Below are 18,686 nucleotides of genomic sequence, written 5' to 3'. Positions count from 1 at the left end.
TCAGAGGTTTCTGTCAGTCTGTCTGGATGGTGATGTAATACATTCAGGTCAGAGGTTTCCGTCAGTCTGTCTGGATGGTGATGTATTACATCCAGGTGAGAGGTTCCTTTCAGTCTGTCTGGATGGTGATGTATTACATCCAGGTCAGAGGTTCCTGTCAGTCTGTCTGGATGGTGATGTATTACATCCAGTCAGAGGTTCCTGTCAGTCTGTCTGGATGGTGATGTATTACATCCAGGGCAGAGGTTCCTTTCAGTCTGTCTGGATGGTGATGTATTACATCCAGGTCAGAGGTTCCTGTCAGTCTGTCTGGATGGTGATGTATTACATCCAGTCAGAGGTTTCTGTCAGTCTGTCTGGATGGTGATGTATTACATCCAGGGCAGAGGTTTCTGTCAGTCTATCTGGATGGTGATGTATAACAACCAGTCAGAGGTTCATGTCAGTCTGTCTGGTGACTGTATTACATCCAGGTCAGAGGTTCCTGTCAGTCTGTCTGGATGGTGATTTATTACATCCAAGTCAGAGGGTCCTGTCAGTCTGTCTGGATGGGGATGTATTACATCCAGGTCAGAGGTTCCTGTCAGTAGGTCTGGATGGTGATGTATGACATCCAGTCGGAGGTTTCTGTCATTCTGTCTGGATGGTGATGTATTACATCCAGTCAGAGGTTTCTGTCAGTCTGTCTGGATGGTGATGTATTACATCCAGGTCAGAGGTTTCTGTCAGTCTGTCTGGATGGTGATGTATTACGTCCAGGTCAGAGGTTTCTGTCAGTCTGTCTGGATGGTGACTGTATTACATCCAGTCAGAGGTTCCTGTCAGTCTGTCTGGATGGTGATGTATTACATCCAGTCAGAGGTTCCTGTCAGTCTGTCTGGATGGTGACGTATTACATCCAGTCAGAGGTTTCTGTCAGTCTGTCTGGATGGTGACTGTATTACATCCAGTCAGAGGTTCCTGTCAGTCTGTCTGGCGATGTATTACATCCAGGTCAGAGGTTTCTGTCAGTCTGTCTGGATTGTGATGTATTACATCCAGTCAGAGGTTCCTGTCAGTCTGTCTGGTGACTGTATTACATCCAGGTCAGAGGCTTCTGTCAGTCTGTCTGGGTGGTGACTGTATTACATCCAGTCAGAGGTTTCTGTCATTCTATCTGGGTGGTGACTGTATTACATCCAGTCAGAGGTTTCTGTCAGTCTGTCTGGATGGCGACTGTATTACATCCAGACAGAGGTTTCTGTCAGTCTGTCTGGATCGCGATGTATTACATCCAGTCAAAGGTTTCTGTCAGTCTGTCTGGGTGGTGACTGTATTACATCCAGTCAGAGATTTCTGTCAGTCTGTCTGGATGGTGATTGTATTACATCCAGTCAGAGGTTTCTGTCAGTCTGTCTGGGTGGTGACTGTATTACATCCAGTCAGAGGTTTCTGTCAGTCTGTCTGGGTGGTGACTGTATTACATCCAGACAGAGGTTTCTGTCAGTCTGTCTGGATCGCGATGTATTACATCCAGTCAAAGGTTTCTGTCAGTCTGTCTGGGTGGTGACTGTATTACATCCAGTCAGAGATTTCTGTCAGTCTGTCTGGATGGTGATTGTATTACATCCAGTCAGAGGTTTCTGTCAGTCTGTCTGGGTGGTGACTGTATTACATCCAGAAAGAGGTTTCTGTTAGTCTGTCTGGATCGCGATGTATTACATCCAGTCAAAGATTTCTGTCAGTCTGTCTGGATGGTGATTGTATTACATCCAGTCAGAGGTTTCTGTCAGTCTGTCTGGATCGCGATGTATTACATCCAGTCAAAGGTTTCTGTCAGTATGTCTGGGTGGTGACTGTATTACATCCAGTCAGAGGTTTCTGTCAGTCTGTCTGGATGGTGATTGTATTACATCCAGTCAGAGGTTTCTGTCAGTCTGTCTGGGTGGTGACTGTATTACATCCAGACAGAGGTTTCTGTCAGTCTGTCTGGATCGCAATGTATTTCATCCAGTCAAAGGTTTCTGTCAGTCTGTCTGGGTGGTGACTGTATTACATCCAGGTCAGAGGTTTCTGTCAGTATGTCTGGATGGTGATGTATTACATCCAGACAGAGGTTTCTGTCAGTCTGTCTGGTGACTGTATTACATCCAGTCAGAGGTTTCTGTCAGTCTGTCTGGTGACTGTATTACATCTAGTCAGAGGTTTCTGTCAGTCTGTCTGGATGGTGACTGTATTACACCGAGACAGAGGTGTCTGTCAGTCTGTCTGGATGGTGACTGTATTACATCCAGACAGAGGTTTCTGTCAGTCTGTCTGACGGGTGACTGTATTTCATCCAGACAGAGGTTTCTGTCAGTCTGTCTGGGTGGTGACTGTATTAAATCCAGTCAGAGGTTTCTGTCAGTCTGTCTGGGTGGTGACTGTATTACATCCAGTCAGAGGTTTCTGTCAGTCTGTCTGGATGGTGCCTGTATTACATCAAGACAGAAGTTTCTGTCAGTCTGTCTGGGTGGTGACTGTATTACATCCAGAAAGAGGTTTCTGTTAGTCTGTCTGGATGGCGACTGTATTACATCCAGTCAGAGATTTCTGTCAGTCTGTCTGGATGGTGATGTATTACATCCAGTCAGAGGTTTCTGTCAGTCTGTCTGGATTGTGATGTATTACATCCAGTCAGAGGTTCCTGTCAGTCTGTCTGGTGACTGTATTACATCCAGGTCAGAGGCTTCTGTCAGTCTGTCTGGGTGGTGACTGTATTACATCCAGTCAGAGGTTTCTGTCATTCTATCTGGGTGGTGACTGTATTACATCCAGTCAGAGGTTTCTGTCAGTCTGTCTGGATGGCGACTGTATTACATCCAGTCAGAGGTTTCTGTCAGTCTGTCTGGATGGTGATGTATTACATCCAGTCAGAGGTTTCTGTCAGTCTGTCTGGATGGTGATGTATTACATCCAGTCAGAGGTTTCTGTCAGTCTGTCGGTTGACTGTATTACATCCAGTCAAAGGTTTCTGTCAGTCTGACTGGGTGGTGACTGTATTACATCCAGTCAGAGGTTTCTGTCAGTCTGTCTGGATGGTGATTGTATTACATCCAGTCAGAGGTTTCTGTCAGTCTGTCTGGGTGGTGACTGTATTACATCCAGACAGAGGTTTCTGTCAGTCTGTCTGGATCGCGATGTATTACATCCAGTCAAAGGTTTCTGTCAGTCTGTCTGGGTGGTGACTGTATTACATCCAGTCAGAGATTTCTGTCAGTCTGTCTGGATGGTGATTGTATTACATCCAGTCAGAGGTTTCTGTCTGTCTGTCTGGGTGGTGACTGTATTACATCCAGAAAGAGGTTTCTGTTAGTCTGTCTGGATCGCGATGTATTACATCCAGTCAAAGGTTTCTGTCAGTCTGTCTGGATGGTGATTGTATTACATCCAGTCAGAGGTTTCTGTCAGTCTGTCTGGATCGCGATGTATTACATCCAGTCAAAGGTTTCTGTCAGTATGTCTGGGTGGTGACTGTATTACATCCAGTCAGAGGTTTCTGTCAGTCTGTCTGGATGGTGATTGTATTACATCCAGTCAGAGGTTTCTGTCAGTCTGTCTGGGTGGTGACTGTATTACATCCAGACAGAGGTTTCTGTCAGTCTGTCTGGATCGCAATGTATTTCATCCAGTCAAAGGTTTCTGTCAGTCTGTCTGGGTGGTGACTGTATTACATCCAGGTCAGAGGTTTTTGTCAGTCTGTCTGGAAGGTGACTGTATTACATCCAGTCAGAGGTTTCTGTCAGTATGTCTGGATGGTGATGTATTACATCCAGACAGAGGTTTCTGTCAGTCTGTCTGGATGGTGACTGTATTACATCCAGTCAGAGGTTTCTGTCAGTCTGTCTGGTGACTGTATTACATCCAGTCAGAGGTTTCTGTCAGTCTGTCTGGATGGTGACTGTATTACACCGAGACAGAGGTGTCTGTCAGTCTGTCTGGATGGTGACTGTATTACATCCAGACAGAGGTTTCTGTCAGTCTGTCTGACGGGTGACTGTATTTCATCCAGACAGACGTTTCTGTCAGTCTGTCTGGGTGGTGACTGTATTAAATCCAGTCAGAGGTTTCTGTCAGTCTGTCTGGGTGGTGACTGTATTACATCCAGTCAGAGGTTTCTGTCAGTCTGTCTGGATGGTGACTGTATTACATCAAGACAGAAGTTTCTGTCAGTCTGTCTGGGTGGTGACTGTATTACATCCAGAAAGAGGTTTCTGTTAGTCTGTCTGGATGGTGACTGTATTACATCCAGTCAGAGATTTCTGTCAGTCTGTGTGGATGGTGATGTATTACATCCAGTCAGAGGTTTCTGTCAGTCTGTCTGGATCGCGATGTATTACATCCAGTCAAAGGTTTCTGTCAGTCTGTCTGGGTGGTGACTGTATTACATCCAGTCAGAGATTTCTGTCAGTCTGTCTGGATGGTGATTGTATTACATCCAGTCAGAGGTTTCTGTCAGTCTGTCTGGGTGGTGACTGTATTACATCCAGAAAGAGGTTTCTGTTAGTCTGTCTGGATCGCGATGTATTACATCCAGTCAAAGGTTTCTGTCAGTCTGTCTGGATGGTGATTGTATTACATCCAGTCAGAGGTTTCTGTCAGTCTGTCTGGATCGCGATGTATTACATCCAGTCAAAGGTTTCTGTCAGTATGTCTGGGTGGTGACTGTATTACATCCAGTCAGAGGTTTCTGTCAGTCTGTCTGGATGGTGATTGTATTACATCCAGTCAGAGGTTTCTGTCAGTCTGTCTGGGTGGTGACTGTATTACATCCAGACAGAGGTTTCTGTCAGTCTGTCTGGATCGCAATGTATTTCATCCAGTCAAAGGTTTCTGTCAGTCTGTCTGGGTGGTGACTGTATTACATCCAGGTCAGAGGTTTTTGTCAGTCTGTCTGGAAGGTGACTGTATTACATCAAGTCAGAGGTTTCTGTCAGTATGTCTGGATGGTGATGTATTACATCCAGACAGAGGTTTCTGTCAGTCTGTCTGGATGGTGACTGTATTACATCCAGTCAGAGGTTTATGTCAGTCTGTCTGGTGACTGTATTACATCCAGTCAGAGGTTTCTGTCAGTCTGTCTGGATGGTGACTGTATTACACCGAGACAGAGGTGTCTGTCAGTCTGTCTGGATGGTGACTGTATTACATCCAGACAGAGGTTTCTGTCAGTCTGTCTGACGGGTGACTGTATTTCATCCAGACAGAGGTTTCTGTCAGTCTGTCTGGGTGGTGACTGTATTAAATCCAGTCAGAGGTTTCTGTCAGTCTGTCTGGGTGGTGACTGTATTACATCCAGTCAGAGGTTTCTGTCAGTCTGTCTGGTGACTGTATTACATCAAGACAGAAGTTTCTGTCAGTCTGTCTGGGTGGTGACTGTATTACATCCATTCAGAGGTTCCTGTCAGTCAGTCTGTCTGGTGAGTGTATTACGTCCTGTCAGAGGTTCCTGTCAGTCTGTCTGGATGGTGATGTATTACAACCAGTCAGAGGTTTCTGTCAGTCTGTCTGGATGGTGATGTAATACATTCAGGTCAGAGGTTTCCGTCAGTCTGTCTGGATGGTGATGTATTACATCCAGGTGAGAGGTTCCTTTCAGTCTGTTTGGATGGTGATGTATTACATCCATGTCAGAGGTTCCTGTCAGTCTGTCTGGATGGTGATGTATTACATCCAGTCAGAGGTTTCTGTCAGTCTGTCTGGATGGCGATGTATTACATCCAGGGCAGAGGTTTCTGTCAGTCTATCTGGATGGTGATGTATAACAACCAGTCAGAGGTTCATGTCAGTCTGTCTGGTGACTGTATTACATCCAGGTCAGAGGTTCCTGTCAGTCTGTCTGGATGGTGATTTATTACATCCAAGTCAGAGGGTCCTGTCAGTCTGTCTGGATGGGGATGTATTACATCCAGGTCAGAGGTTCCTGTCAGTAGGTCTGGATGGTGATGTATGACATCCAGTCGGAGGTTTCTGTCATTCTGTCTGGATGGTGATGTATTACATCCAGTCAGAGGTTTCTGTCAGTCTGTCTGGATGGTGATGTATTACATCCAGGTCAGAGGTTTCTGTCAGTCTGTCTGGATGGTGATGTATTACGTCCAGGTCAGAGGTTTCTGTCAGTCTGTCTGGATGGTGACTGTATTACATCCAGTCAGAGGTTCCTGTCAGTCTGTCTGGATGGTGATGTATTACATCCAGTCAGAGGTTCCTGTCAGTCTGTCTGGATGGTGACGTATTACATCCAGTCAGCGTTTTCTGTCAGTCTGTCTGTATGGCAATGTATTACGTCCAGCCAGAGGTTTCTGTCAGTCTGTCTGGATGGTGACTGTATTACATCCAGTCAGAGGTTCCTGTCAGTCTGTCTGGCGATGTTATACATCCAGGTCAGAGGTTTCTGTCAGTCTGTCTGGATTGTGATGTATTACATCCAGTCAGAGGTTCCTGTCAGTCTGTCTGGTGACTGTATTACATCCAGGTCAGAGGCTTCTGTCAGTCTGTCTGGGTGGTGACTGTATTACATCCAGTCAGAGGTTTCTGTCATTCTATCTGGGTGGTGACTGTATTACATCCAGTCAGAGGTTTCTGTCAGTCTGTCTGGATGGCGACTGTATTACATCCAGTCAGAGGTTTCTGTCAGTCTGTCTGGATGGTGATGTATTACATCCAGTCAGAGGTTTCTGTCAGTCTGTCTGGATGGTGATGTATTACATCCAGTCAGAGGTTTCTGTCAGTCTGTCGGTTGACTGTATTACATCCAGTCAAAGGTTTCTGTCAGTCTGACTGGGTGGTGACTGTATTACATCCAGTCAGAGGTTTCTGTCAGTCTGTCTGGGTGGTGACTGTATTAAATCCAGTCAGAGGTTTCTGTCAGTCTGTCTGGGTGGTGACTGTATTACATCCAGTCAGAGGTTTCTGTCAGTCTGTCTGGTGACTGTATTACTTCAAGACAGAAGTTTCTGTCAGTCTGTCTGGGTGGTGACTGTATTACATCCATTCAGAGGTTCCTGTCAGTCAGTCTGTCTGGTGAGTGTATTACGTCCTGTCAGAGGTTCCTGTCAGTCTGTCTGGATGGTGATGTATTACATCCAGTCAGAGGTTTCTGTCAGTCTGTCTGGATGGTGATGTAATACATTCAGGTCAGAGGTTTCCGTCAGTCTGTCTGGATGGTGATGTATTACATCCAGGTGAGAGGTTCCTTTCAGTCTGTTTGGATGGTGATGTATTACATCCATGTCAGAGGTTCCTGTCAGTCTGTCTGGATGGTGATGTATTACATCCAGTCAGAGGTTTCTGTCAGTCTGTCTGGATGGCGATGTATTACATCCAGGGCAGAGGTTTCTGTCAGTCTATCTGGATGGTGATGTATAACAACCAGTCAGAGGTTCATGTCAGTCTGTCTGGTGACTGTATTACATCCAGGTCAGAGGTTCCTGTCAGTCTGTCTGGATGGTGATTTATTACATCCAAGTCAGAGGGTCCTGTCAGTCTGTCTGGATGGGGATGTATTACATCCAGGTCAGAGGTTCCTGTCAGTAGGTCTGGATGGTGATGTATGACATCCAGTCGGAGGTTTCTGTCATTCTGTCTGGATGGTGATGTATTACATCCAGTCAGAGGTTTCTGTCAGTCTGTCTGGATGGTGATGTATTACATCCAGGTCAGAGGTTTCTGTCAGTCTGTCTGGATGGTGATGTATTACGTCCAGGTCAGAGGTTTCTGTCAGTCTGTCTGGATGGTGACTGTATTACATCCAGTCAGAGGTTCCTGTCAGTCTGTCTGGATGGTGATGTATTACATCCAGTCAGAGGTTCCTGTCAGTCTGTCTGGATGGTGACGTATTACATCCAGTCAGCGTTTTCTGTCAGTCTGTCTGTATGGCAATGTATTACGTCCAGCCAGAGGTTTCTGTCAGTCTGTCTGGATGGTGACTGTATTACATCCAGTCAGAGGTTCCTGTCAGTCTGTCTGGCGATGTTATACATCCAGGTCAGAGGTTTCTGTCAGTCTGTCTGGATTGTGATGTATTACATCCAGTCAGAGGTTCCTGTCAGTCTGTCTGGTGACTGTATTACATCCAGGTCAGAGGCTTCTGTCAGTCTGTCTGGGTGGTGACTGTATTACATCCAGTCAGAGGTTTCTGTCATTCTATCTGGGTGGTGACTGTATTACATCCAGTCAGAGGTTTCTGTCAGTCTGTCTGGATGGCGACTGTATTACATCCAGTCAGAGGTTTCTGTCAGTCTGTCTGGATGGTGATGTATTACATCCAGTCAGAGGTTTCTGTCAGTCTGTCTGGATGGTGATGTATTACATCCAGTCAGAGGTTTCTGTCAGTCTGTCGGTTGACTGTATTACATCCAGTCAAAGGTTTCTGTCAGTCTGACTGGGTGGTGACTGTATTACATCCAGTCAGAGGTTTCTGTCAGTCTGTCTGGATGGTGATTGTATTACATCCAGTCAGAGGTTTCTGTCAGTCTGTCTGGGTGGTGACTGTATTACATCCAGACAGAGGTTTCTGTCAGTCTGTCTGGATCGCGATGTATTACATCCAGTCAAAGGTTTCTGTCAGTCTGTCTGGGTGGTGACTGTATTACATCCAGTCAGAGATTTCTGTCAGTCTGTCTGGATGGTGATTGTATTACATCCAGTCAGAGGTTTCTGTCAGTCTGTCTGGATGGCGACTGTATTACATACAGTCAGAGGTTTCTGTCAGTCTGTCTGGATGGTGATGTATTACATCCAGTCAGAGGTTTCTGTCAGTCTGTCTGGATGGTGATGTATTACATCCAGTCAGAGGTTTCTGTCAGTCTGTCGGTTGACTGTATTACATCCAGTCAAAGGTTTCTGTCAGTCTGACTGGGTGGTGACTGTATTACATCCAGTCAGAGGTTTCTCTCAGTCTGTCTGGATGGTGATTGTATTACATCCAGTCAGAGGTTTCTGTCAGTCTGTCTGGGTGGTGACTGTATTACATCCAGACAGAGGTTTCTGTCAGTCTGTCTGGATCGCGATGTATTACATCCAGTCAAAGGTTTCTGTCAGTCTGTCTGGGTGGTGACTGTATTACATCCAGTCAGAGATTTCTGTCAGTCTGTCTGGATGGTGATTGTATTACATCCAGTCAGAGGTTTCTGTCAGTCTGTCTGGGTGGTGACTGTATTACATCCAGACAGAGGTTTCTGTTAGTCTGTCTGGATCGCGATGTATTACATCCAGTCAAAGGTTTCTGTCAGTCTGTCTGGATGGTGATTGTATTACATCCAGTCAGAGGTTTCTGTCAGTCTGTCTGGATCGCGATGTATTACATCCAGTCAAAGGTTTCTGTCAGTATGTCTGGGTGGTGACTGTATTACATCCAGTCAGAGGTTTCTGTCAGTCTGTCTGGATGGTGATTGTATTACATCCAGTCAGAGGTTTCTGTCAGTCTGTCTGGATGGTGACTGTATTACATCCAGACAGAGGTTTCTGTCAGTCTGTCTGGATCGCAGTGTATTTCATCCAGTCAAAGGTTTCTGTCAGTCTGTCTGGGTGGTGACTGTATTACATCCAGGTCAGAGGTTTTTGTCAGTCTGTCTGGAAGGTGACTGTATTACATCCAGTCAGAGGTTTCTGTCAGTATGTCTGGATGGTGATGTATTACATCCAGACAGAGGTTTCTGTCAGTCTGTCTGGATGGTGACTGTATTACATCCAGACAGAGGTTTCTGTCAGTCTGGATGGTGACTGTATTACATCCAGACAGAGGTTTCTGTCAGTCTGTCTGGTGACTGTATTACATCCAGACAGAGGTTTCTGTCAGTCTGTCTGGATGGTGACTGTATTACATCCAGTCAGAGGTTCCTGTCAGTCTTTCTGGATGGCGATGTATTACATCCAGGTCAGAGGTTTTTGTCAGTCTGTCTGGAAGGTGACTGTATTACATCCAGTCAGAGGTTTTTGTCAGTATGTCTGGATGGTGATGTATTACATCCAGACATAGGTTTCTGTCAGTCTGTCTGGATGGTGACTGTATTACATCCAGACAGAGGTTTCTGTCAGTCTGGATGGTGACTGTATTACATCCAGACAGAGGTTTCTGTCAGTCTGTCTGGTGACTGTATTACATCCAGACAGAGGTTTCTGTCAGTCTGTCTGGATGGTGACTGTATTACATCCAGACAGAGGTTTCTGTCAGTCTGGATGGTGACTGTATTACATCCAGACAGAGGTTTCTGTCAGTCTGTCTGGATGGTGACTTTATTACATCCAGACAGAGGTTTCTGTCACTCTGTCTGGATGGCGATGTATTTATTGGACGTTTCCTGGCAGAAGAGGTTACGCGACCAGTTAGCAGCCGATATGCCAGTTTAATAATTGGTGAAAATGTTGCTTGAATATAAATTGTTTAAGGTTAATATCAGTAGTGGAAAGGTGCTCAATATATACAATCAGTATCCTATAACAATGTTTATCCCCAGTTCGAATCGCAGAAAGCATCATGATTCATGAAATCTCATTCTAACCAATAATGTGGCGTGCTCATTATAAATACATTGTTATTTAGTTTCGGTGTCAGACTAACTTTTCTTATGATTTTGTTTGCGGAGCACATAGGCTGGCAGTTTATCGGCAGTTCAAGCTATGGGCACAAGTGAGAATTAGACGAGGTGTACATCATCTCATCCCTGCGCATGTTGTTTCTTCCATAAGGCGAGCACACCCAAAAGCAAAGGCATTGAATAAAAGTTTTAAGAAAACCAGGTCATTTTTTAAATCTATGCCTGCGCCTTATGTAAAAAAAGTATTTGTTAGCTTGTCCACCATAACAACAGGTTCAAGCGTAACCAGATAAACTTGCTTTGAAGATAAAACTAATCCCGTGCCCCTGTCATCAGAGTGCTGAATTCAACTAGCTTTGGCTGCCAGCTATTGGAAAGGAATGGTAACTACACTGGGCAGCTCGTTGGCAGAGTCAAAGTTGACTTCAATAATATATGCCATTTCGCAGACGCCTTTATCCAAAGCGAACTGGGTAGATGGTAGTGGAAACAGATCAGAAACAGGATTACAATGTTGATATCATGGATGGTCAGTCCTTGCATCTATAGCTCTGTCTTTGAATTTAAGAGTGGTTAGATTTCTCCAAATCAAATCAAATTTTATTTGTCACATACACATGGTTAGCAGATGTTAATGCGAGTGTAGCGAAATGCTTGTGCTTCCAGTTCCTACAATGCAGTAATAACAAACAAGTAATCTAACTAACAATTCCAAAACTAATATCTTATACACAGTGTAAGGGGATAAAGAACATGTACATAAAGCTATGAATGAGTGATGGTGCAGAGCAGCATAGGCAAGATACAGTAGATGGTATCGAGTACAGTATATACATATGAGATGAGTATGTAAACAAAGTGGCATAGTTAAAGTGGCTAGTGATACATGTATTACATAAGGATGCAGTAGATGATAGAGTATAGTATATACGTATACATATGAGATGAATAATGTAGGGTATGTAAACATTATATTAGGTAGCATTGTTTAAAGTGGCTAGTGATATATTTTACATCCTTTCCCATCAATTCCCATTATTGAAGTGGCTGGAGTTGAGTCAGTGTGTTGGCAGCAGCCACTCAATGTTAGTGGTAGCTGTTTAACAGTCTGATGGCCTTGAGATAGAAGCTGTTTTTCAGTCTCTCGGTCCCAGCTTTGATGCACCTGTACTGACCTCGCCTTCTGGATGATAGCGGGGTGAACAGGCAGTGGCTCGGGTGGGTGTTGTCCTTGATGATCTTTATGGCCTTCCTGTAACATTGGGTGGTGTAGGTGTCCTGGAGGGCAGGTAGTTTGCCCCCGGTGATACGTTGTGCAGACCTCACTACCCTCTGGAGAGCCCTACGGTTGTGGGCGGAGCAGTTGCCGTACCAGGCGGTGATACAGCCCGCCAGAATGCTCTCGATTGTGCATCTGTAGAAGTTTGTGAGTGTTTTTGGTGACAAGCAACAGTTCAACTGACATTTGCTCCTGAGGTGTTGGCTTTTCATAGCTGAGCATTCATAGGTTGAGAGAGAGAGTCGAAACAGCAGGACCCGGACAAGGCAGCACATCCATTGGGACAAGGTTAAAAACGGGTTGAAACGGGTAAAAAAAAATCAGCTGAAAAACAATTCCACCCCGATTTCCTTTGTGGGTGTGTGTATCTTTTAATTCGTTGTTGAATGGCCTGCTCCTTCTCCATTTTTGGAACACCATCCCGCTCCCCCAAAGTGATCGATAGTATATCTTGGCTCGCACTGTGATGATCGTGATTCTGAGCTCTCAGGTTCATACAGCAAGTTGTGGTCTTCACTGATCTCACTCTCTGTCAGCTCCATCTGTGGAGTATAGGGGCAGGACTCAGTTATATACTGATGGTTGTGAGCTCAATCTAGCTGGGCCCCGAGCTCTTTAGTGATGGTCCCGCTGGACCTCTTCTCCACCGCAACACAGGAACACTCTGGAACCCAGGAGTCAGTTTGACATGCTGTACTAACCGGTCTTCCCTGGTGCTAGAAAACAGTTAGGGCATCTATTAGGCTATAGTTATATTCAAGAATCACTGCAAATACTTGAAAAAACATGGATTTGCATGTACCTCCTCTGCCTCCTGCACAGTCTCCTCCAGGATGAAAACATTTTCAGGGATGAAGATGTCATCCTAAAAAAAACAAAAAAAAATCGTTTTGTTAAGACAACTGAACCCAGTTGGCATTAACAAGCTTCCTGTCGTGAATGCTTTGTCAACACACACACACACAGCAAATACAGGGATATTTATTTTTCAGCAAACATTAGCTATGTCAACTTCAGTCTAGCTAAATGAGGTGGAGCTAACAAAACAATACAAAAACAAATCTGTCAACAAAATGTATTACAGTACTTGACTATCTGAGGTGGAAGCTAGCTACAGTAACTACCTAATAACAGGCGTACACGGATAAACTGTTGCAATTTTAGTTGCAGTTGAGTTGCTTGCTAAAGTTATTTGCTGGGGGTGTTTCACAAAACACTTTGGATGCAATTAGCTGGTTACCTTCAACTAGAGTTGCAACAAAGTTGTCCAGTGTCTAACGCTAGCCTAGTCAACAACAGTCATGACCGGTTAACGTTACCTCAGACTTCATTGCATTGGCTCAGCGTTCAGTCGCTTGTGCTTGACTCCAAAGTCAGCGATGTTGATGATGGTTGGTCGGTAACCCCTACACCATAACAAACGGAGGCACTAGCAGAGGGCTTCAACGTAGGCGTATGACTCCTTTCCATTCGGAAACTCCCAGTTGCCTGACTGAAAGTGCCATTCATCGCAAAGGTCTGACTCTGCGAAGTGCTGTCTGCAGATCCTGCTAGCTCGAGCTGGCACGTCCTTCCTCTTTAGGAAATGGAGCCACTTCTTCAAAAGTTGTGGGTCCTTGGGCAGGATGGTAGTTTACCGAGGGATTTTTTTGTTGCCAATTCATACAGCCTGGCGCTATACAGTTCATGTTTGAATTACTACTTGTTATTGCCATCTTCGTTGTCCGCTCCGAACTTAAATCTCTTCGATTCAATCACCTCGCGAAAACTCAATACCACTTGATTCCTGCCAGTGAAGCACTGGCGTCAGTCGTTACTATGGCAATTAAAAATTCCGCTGACCATAGATCAAATAAACCTGGTTGACGATCAAAATACAAAATATAGAGATGTTTTTATGTTAAATGCACATGTTTAGTATTAGTGGATCGAATACATCTCTTTGCTTAGATTTACTTCCTTAAGTGTTTCCATTCCCCTTTAATGTGTCAAGTGTCTTGGATAATAGATGGTTTCTGGGGAGGTCCCCACTTTGAAAAAAAGACAGAGCGAGAGAGGAGGAAAAGAGGAGGCAGAAACAGAGATAAGAAAGCCATAGAAGATTTCATATGGTCCTCATTATAGTCTGGCTTGGTTTGTCTTTAATCTGGTTTTATAAAAGCCATGACAAATGCTACTGTATTGCAATGTTAGTCTCTTCCTTTCTGGGCCATTGAGAGCAGATGTGGACTCAAATTGAGACAGAGGCCCAGAAAGTGACCAGTTGTGATTGTTCTGTGGTAGGGTTGTTCTGTGTTCCAAGGGATAGGTCCTTCAGAGCGGTACAAAGCCAACACTTGATTAAATACAGTTGAAGTCAGAAGTTACATACACTTAGATTGGAGTCATTAAAACTTGTTTTTCAACCACTCCACACATTTCTTGTTCACAAACTATAGTTTTGGCAAGTCGGTTAGGACATCTACTTTGTGCATGACACAAGTCATTTTTCCAATAATTGTTTACAGACAGATTATTTCACTTATAATTCACTTTATCACAATTCCAATGGATCAGAAGTTTACATACACTGAGTTGACTGTGCCTTTAAACAGCTTGGAAAATTCCCGAAATGATGTCATGGCTTTAGAAGCTTCTGATAGGCTAATTGACATAATTTGAGTCAATTGGAGGTGTACCTGTGTAAGCATTTCAAGGCCTACCCTCAAACTCATTGCCTCTTTCCTTGACATCATCGGAAAATCAAAGGAAATCAGCCAAGACCTCAGAAAAAAATTGCCGACCTCCACAAGTCTGGTCATCCTTGGGAGCAATTTCCAAACTCCTGAAGGTACCACGTTCATCTGTACAAACAATAGTATGCAAGTATAAACACTATGGGACCACACAACTGTTATACCGCTCAGGAAGTAGATGCATTCTGTCTCCTAGAGATTAATGTACTTTGGCGTGAAAAGTGCAAATCAATCCCAGAACAACAACAAGGAACAACAAGGACATTGTGAAGATTCTGGAGGAAACAGGTACAAAAGTATCTATATCCACAATAAAACGAGTCCTATATTGAAATAACCTGAATGGCGGCTCAGCAAGGAAGAAGCCACTGCTCCAAAATCCGCCGTAAAAAAGCCAGACTACGGTTTGCAACTGCACATGGGGACAAAGATTGTACTTTTTGGAGAAATGTCCTCTGGTCTGATGAAATAGAAATAGAACTGTTGGGCCATAATGACCATTCTTATGTTTGGAGGAAAAAGGGGGAGGCTTGCAAGCCGAAGAACACCATCCAAACCGTGAAGCACGGGGGTGGCAGCATCATGTTGTAGGGGTGCTTTGCTGCAGGAGGGACTGGTGCACTTCACAAAATAGATGGCATCATGAGGGAGGACAATTATGTGGATATATTGAAGCAACATCTCAAGACATCAGTCAGGAAGTTAAAGCTTGGTCGCAAATGGGTCTTCCAAATGGATAATAACCCCAAGCATACTTCCAAAGTTGTGGCAAAATGGCTTAAGAACAACAATGTCAAGTTATTGGAGTGACCATCACAAAGCCCTGATCTCAACCCAATAGAAACTTTGTGGGCAGAACTGAAAAAGCTCGTGCGAGCAAGGAAGCCTACAAACCTGACTCAGTTACACCACCTCTGTCAGGAGAAATACTTCTGGCCCACTGGGAATGTGATGAAAGAAATAAAAGCTGAAATAAATCATTCTGCTATTATTCTGACATTTCATATTCTTAAAATAAAGTGGTGATCCTAACTGACAGTGATTTGTTACTAGGATTAAATGTCAGGAATTGTGAAAATTGTGAGTTTAAATGTATTTGGTGTATGTAAACTTCTGACTTCAACTGTAAATGTATAAGTAACTATTCAGTGTGATAGCCATGTTAGTATTATTTGTCCTACTTTACTTTGGTTCGGAGTTTTGTAGCAGTGGAGCAGAGTGGTAACTCAGTATAGAGATGGCCGTAATGAAGCTTTTGGATAATTTGAGTTTCAGAGCAGAGGGGTGGAGAATGAGAGAGAGGGGTGGAGAGTGGAGAGAGAGAGACAACGGGGACAGAGTAGAGGAATAGAGAGATGGAGAGAGAGGTGGGAGAAAGAGATAACAAGCTACGGAACAGATGTTTCTCCAGGTGATTCATAAGTAGGACTACAGCCCTCTCACCCCGAAACCCCAATCCCACTACTACACAGCCAAACTGACTACAGCCCTACCTGCTGGCAATGTTGGTATGATACCAATGCAGCTGTGGGAGAGAGAGTCCTCAGCACTAACAGCACTAAGAGCATTATGCTGTCCAATGGCTCAAGGCGCTCAGTGACAAAACACACACGCGCACGCACACCAGAGTTTTCCTCTCCAACACAGTACTAAGACTATAACTCGCTCAACAAAATATAATTTTATTTTGCGTAGGCAGCACAGTAAACTAGGACAGAGAGTTTGCTAACTGTTTGCTAACTGTACAAATGAAATGAAATAGGGAAAACTCAGTAGGTGGGAATAGCGTTCTCCTCCGTGCCCACTTCATTTGAAATATGTGGCGGAGTGGAGTTGCCGTGAGGCCTATAATTCAGTAGCTCTGTTGACATGAATGTGCTTTTAAACAAGCTGAAGGATGTGGTTTATAAAAAGCTTTGGGAAAGAAGACATATAATAAGGACATAAAATAGACACATGGCTGCATAAATCAATGTAGATGGTGGGGTGAAATAGAGAAGTAGAAATTTAATGGTAAAGTGATAAATGCTCCGCAGTTCTTGTGATGATATTTAACAAATAATAAACACCAGAAACGTAGCACCTTATTGCGTTTCATTCATCTCAACCCCTCGGTACCAAAGCATTAAACAAACGCTAATGGAACGTCATCAGTCTAGAAGGAGCTCTGGGCCCGTATACACAAAGCATCTCAGAAAAGGTCCTAGGAATCCTGTAGGGCTGACCCCATTGTTTGGTTGATAGGCTGATGGTTGACTGAAAGTTTTTTTTGTAGTGCAGAGGCAAATATACAGTGCATTTGGAAAGTATTCAGACCCCTTGCCTTTTTTCACATTTTGTTATGTTACCGCCTTATTCTAAAATTGATTAAAATACTCCCACCCCCTATCAATCTACACATAATACCCCATAATGACAAAGCAAAAACACATTTTTATACATTTTTGTCAATTTATTGAAAATAAAAAACAGATACATTACATTTACATAAGTATTCAGACCCTTTACTAAGTACTTAGTTGAAGCACATTTGTCAGCGATTACAACTGAGTCTTCTTTCGTATGATGCAATTAGCTAGGCACACCAGCATTCTTCTCTGCAGATCCTCTCAAGCTCTGTCAGGTTGGATGGGAGCATCACAGCAAAGCTATTTTCAGGTCTCTCCAGAGATGTTTGATTGGGTTCCAGTCTGGGCTCTGGCTGGGCCACTCAAGGATATTCAGAGACTTGTCCTGAAGTTACTCCTGCGTTGTCTTGGTTTTGTGCTTAGGGTCATTGTCCTGTTGAAAGGTGAACCTTCATCCCAGTCTGAGGTCCTGAGCGCTCTGGAGCAGGTTTTCATCAAGGATCTCTCTGTACTTTCCCTCGATCATGACTAGTCTACCAGTCCCTGCCACTGAAAAATATCCCCACAGGCCACAGCATAATGCTGCCCCCACCATGCTTCACCGTACGAATAGTGCCAGTTTCCTCCATTCAGGCCAAAGAGTTCAATCTTGGTTACATCACACCAGAGAATCTTGTTTTTCATGGTCCGAGAGTTCTTTAGGTGCCTTTTGTCAAACTCCAAGCGGGCTGTCGTGCATTTTTACTGAGGACTGGTTTTCTACCATAAAGTCCTGATTGGTGAAGTGCTGCAAAGATGGTTGTCCTTCTGGAAGGTTCTCCAAAGAGGAACTCTGGAGCTCTGTCAGAGTGACCATCGGGTTCTTGGTCACCTCCATAACCGAGGCCCTTCTCCCGTGATCAAATCAAATCAAATGTTATTTGATTGCTAAGTTTGGCCGGGCGGCCAGCTCTAGGAAGAGTCTTGGTGGTTCCAAACTACTTCCATTTAGGAATGACGGAGGCCACTGTGTTCTGTAATGGTGCAGACTTTTTGGTACCCTTTCCCAGATCTGTGCCTCGACACAATCCTGTCTCAGAGCTCTACGGACAATTTATTTGACCTCATGGCTTGGTTTTTGCTCTGACATGCACCATCAACTGTGGTACCTTATATAAACAGGTGTGTGCCTTTCCAAATGATGTCCATTCAATTGAATTTACCAAGGATGGTCAATGGAAACCGGATGCAGCTGAGCACAATTTCGAGTCTCATAGCAAAGGGTCTGAAAACGTATGTAAATGTTATATTTCAATTTGCAAACATTTCAAAAAATATATTTTCACTTTGTTATTATGGAGTATTGTGTGTAAATTGATGAGGGAAACATTCATTGAATCTATTTTTATAATAAGGCTAACAAAATGTGGAAAAAGTCCAGTGGTCTGAATACCTTCCAAATGCACTGTATATACAAAACTATTTGGCACACTCATTCACGCCTGTCTGAGTAGAATCCATTGCAGAATCCACGGGGATGGCACACCAGTATGACCAGTAGTACATGTACCGTTAAGTGACATAATTTCTCATCTACAATGCTTGTTTGATTATGGTCATTTCTGTTAATGCAGTCAATATATTATTATTAGAGACTTACCGTTGCTGTTGTAGGAGTGGACACATTGTTTGCAGAGCACACCACCGAGGCTAGCTACACTTTTGATTTATTTCATTCCATTTACGAGTTGTCAATTTATTCATTATCTTTTGTTTAGCGCGCTCCTGT

The 18,686-nt window shown here is 44.0% G+C and overlaps 1 protein-coding gene across 1 annotated transcript in view; it reads right to left on the bottom strand.

Annotated features, from left to right (window-relative positions):
• LOC135545982 (ecto-NOX disulfide-thiol exchanger 2-like) overlaps positions 1-18,686 on the bottom strand; it is a 289,160-nt gene that overhangs the window by 119,277 nt on the left and 151,197 nt on the right. The window lies entirely within an intron of this gene.

The sequence above is a fragment of the Oncorhynchus masou genome, chromosome 9 (assembly GCF_036934945.1).
Source record: "Oncorhynchus masou masou isolate Uvic2021 chromosome 9, UVic_Omas_1.1, whole genome shotgun sequence".
Taxonomy (NCBI): domain Eukaryota; kingdom Metazoa; phylum Chordata; class Actinopteri; order Salmoniformes; family Salmonidae; genus Oncorhynchus; species Oncorhynchus masou.
This window is presented reverse-complemented; position numbering and strand designations above follow the sequence as displayed.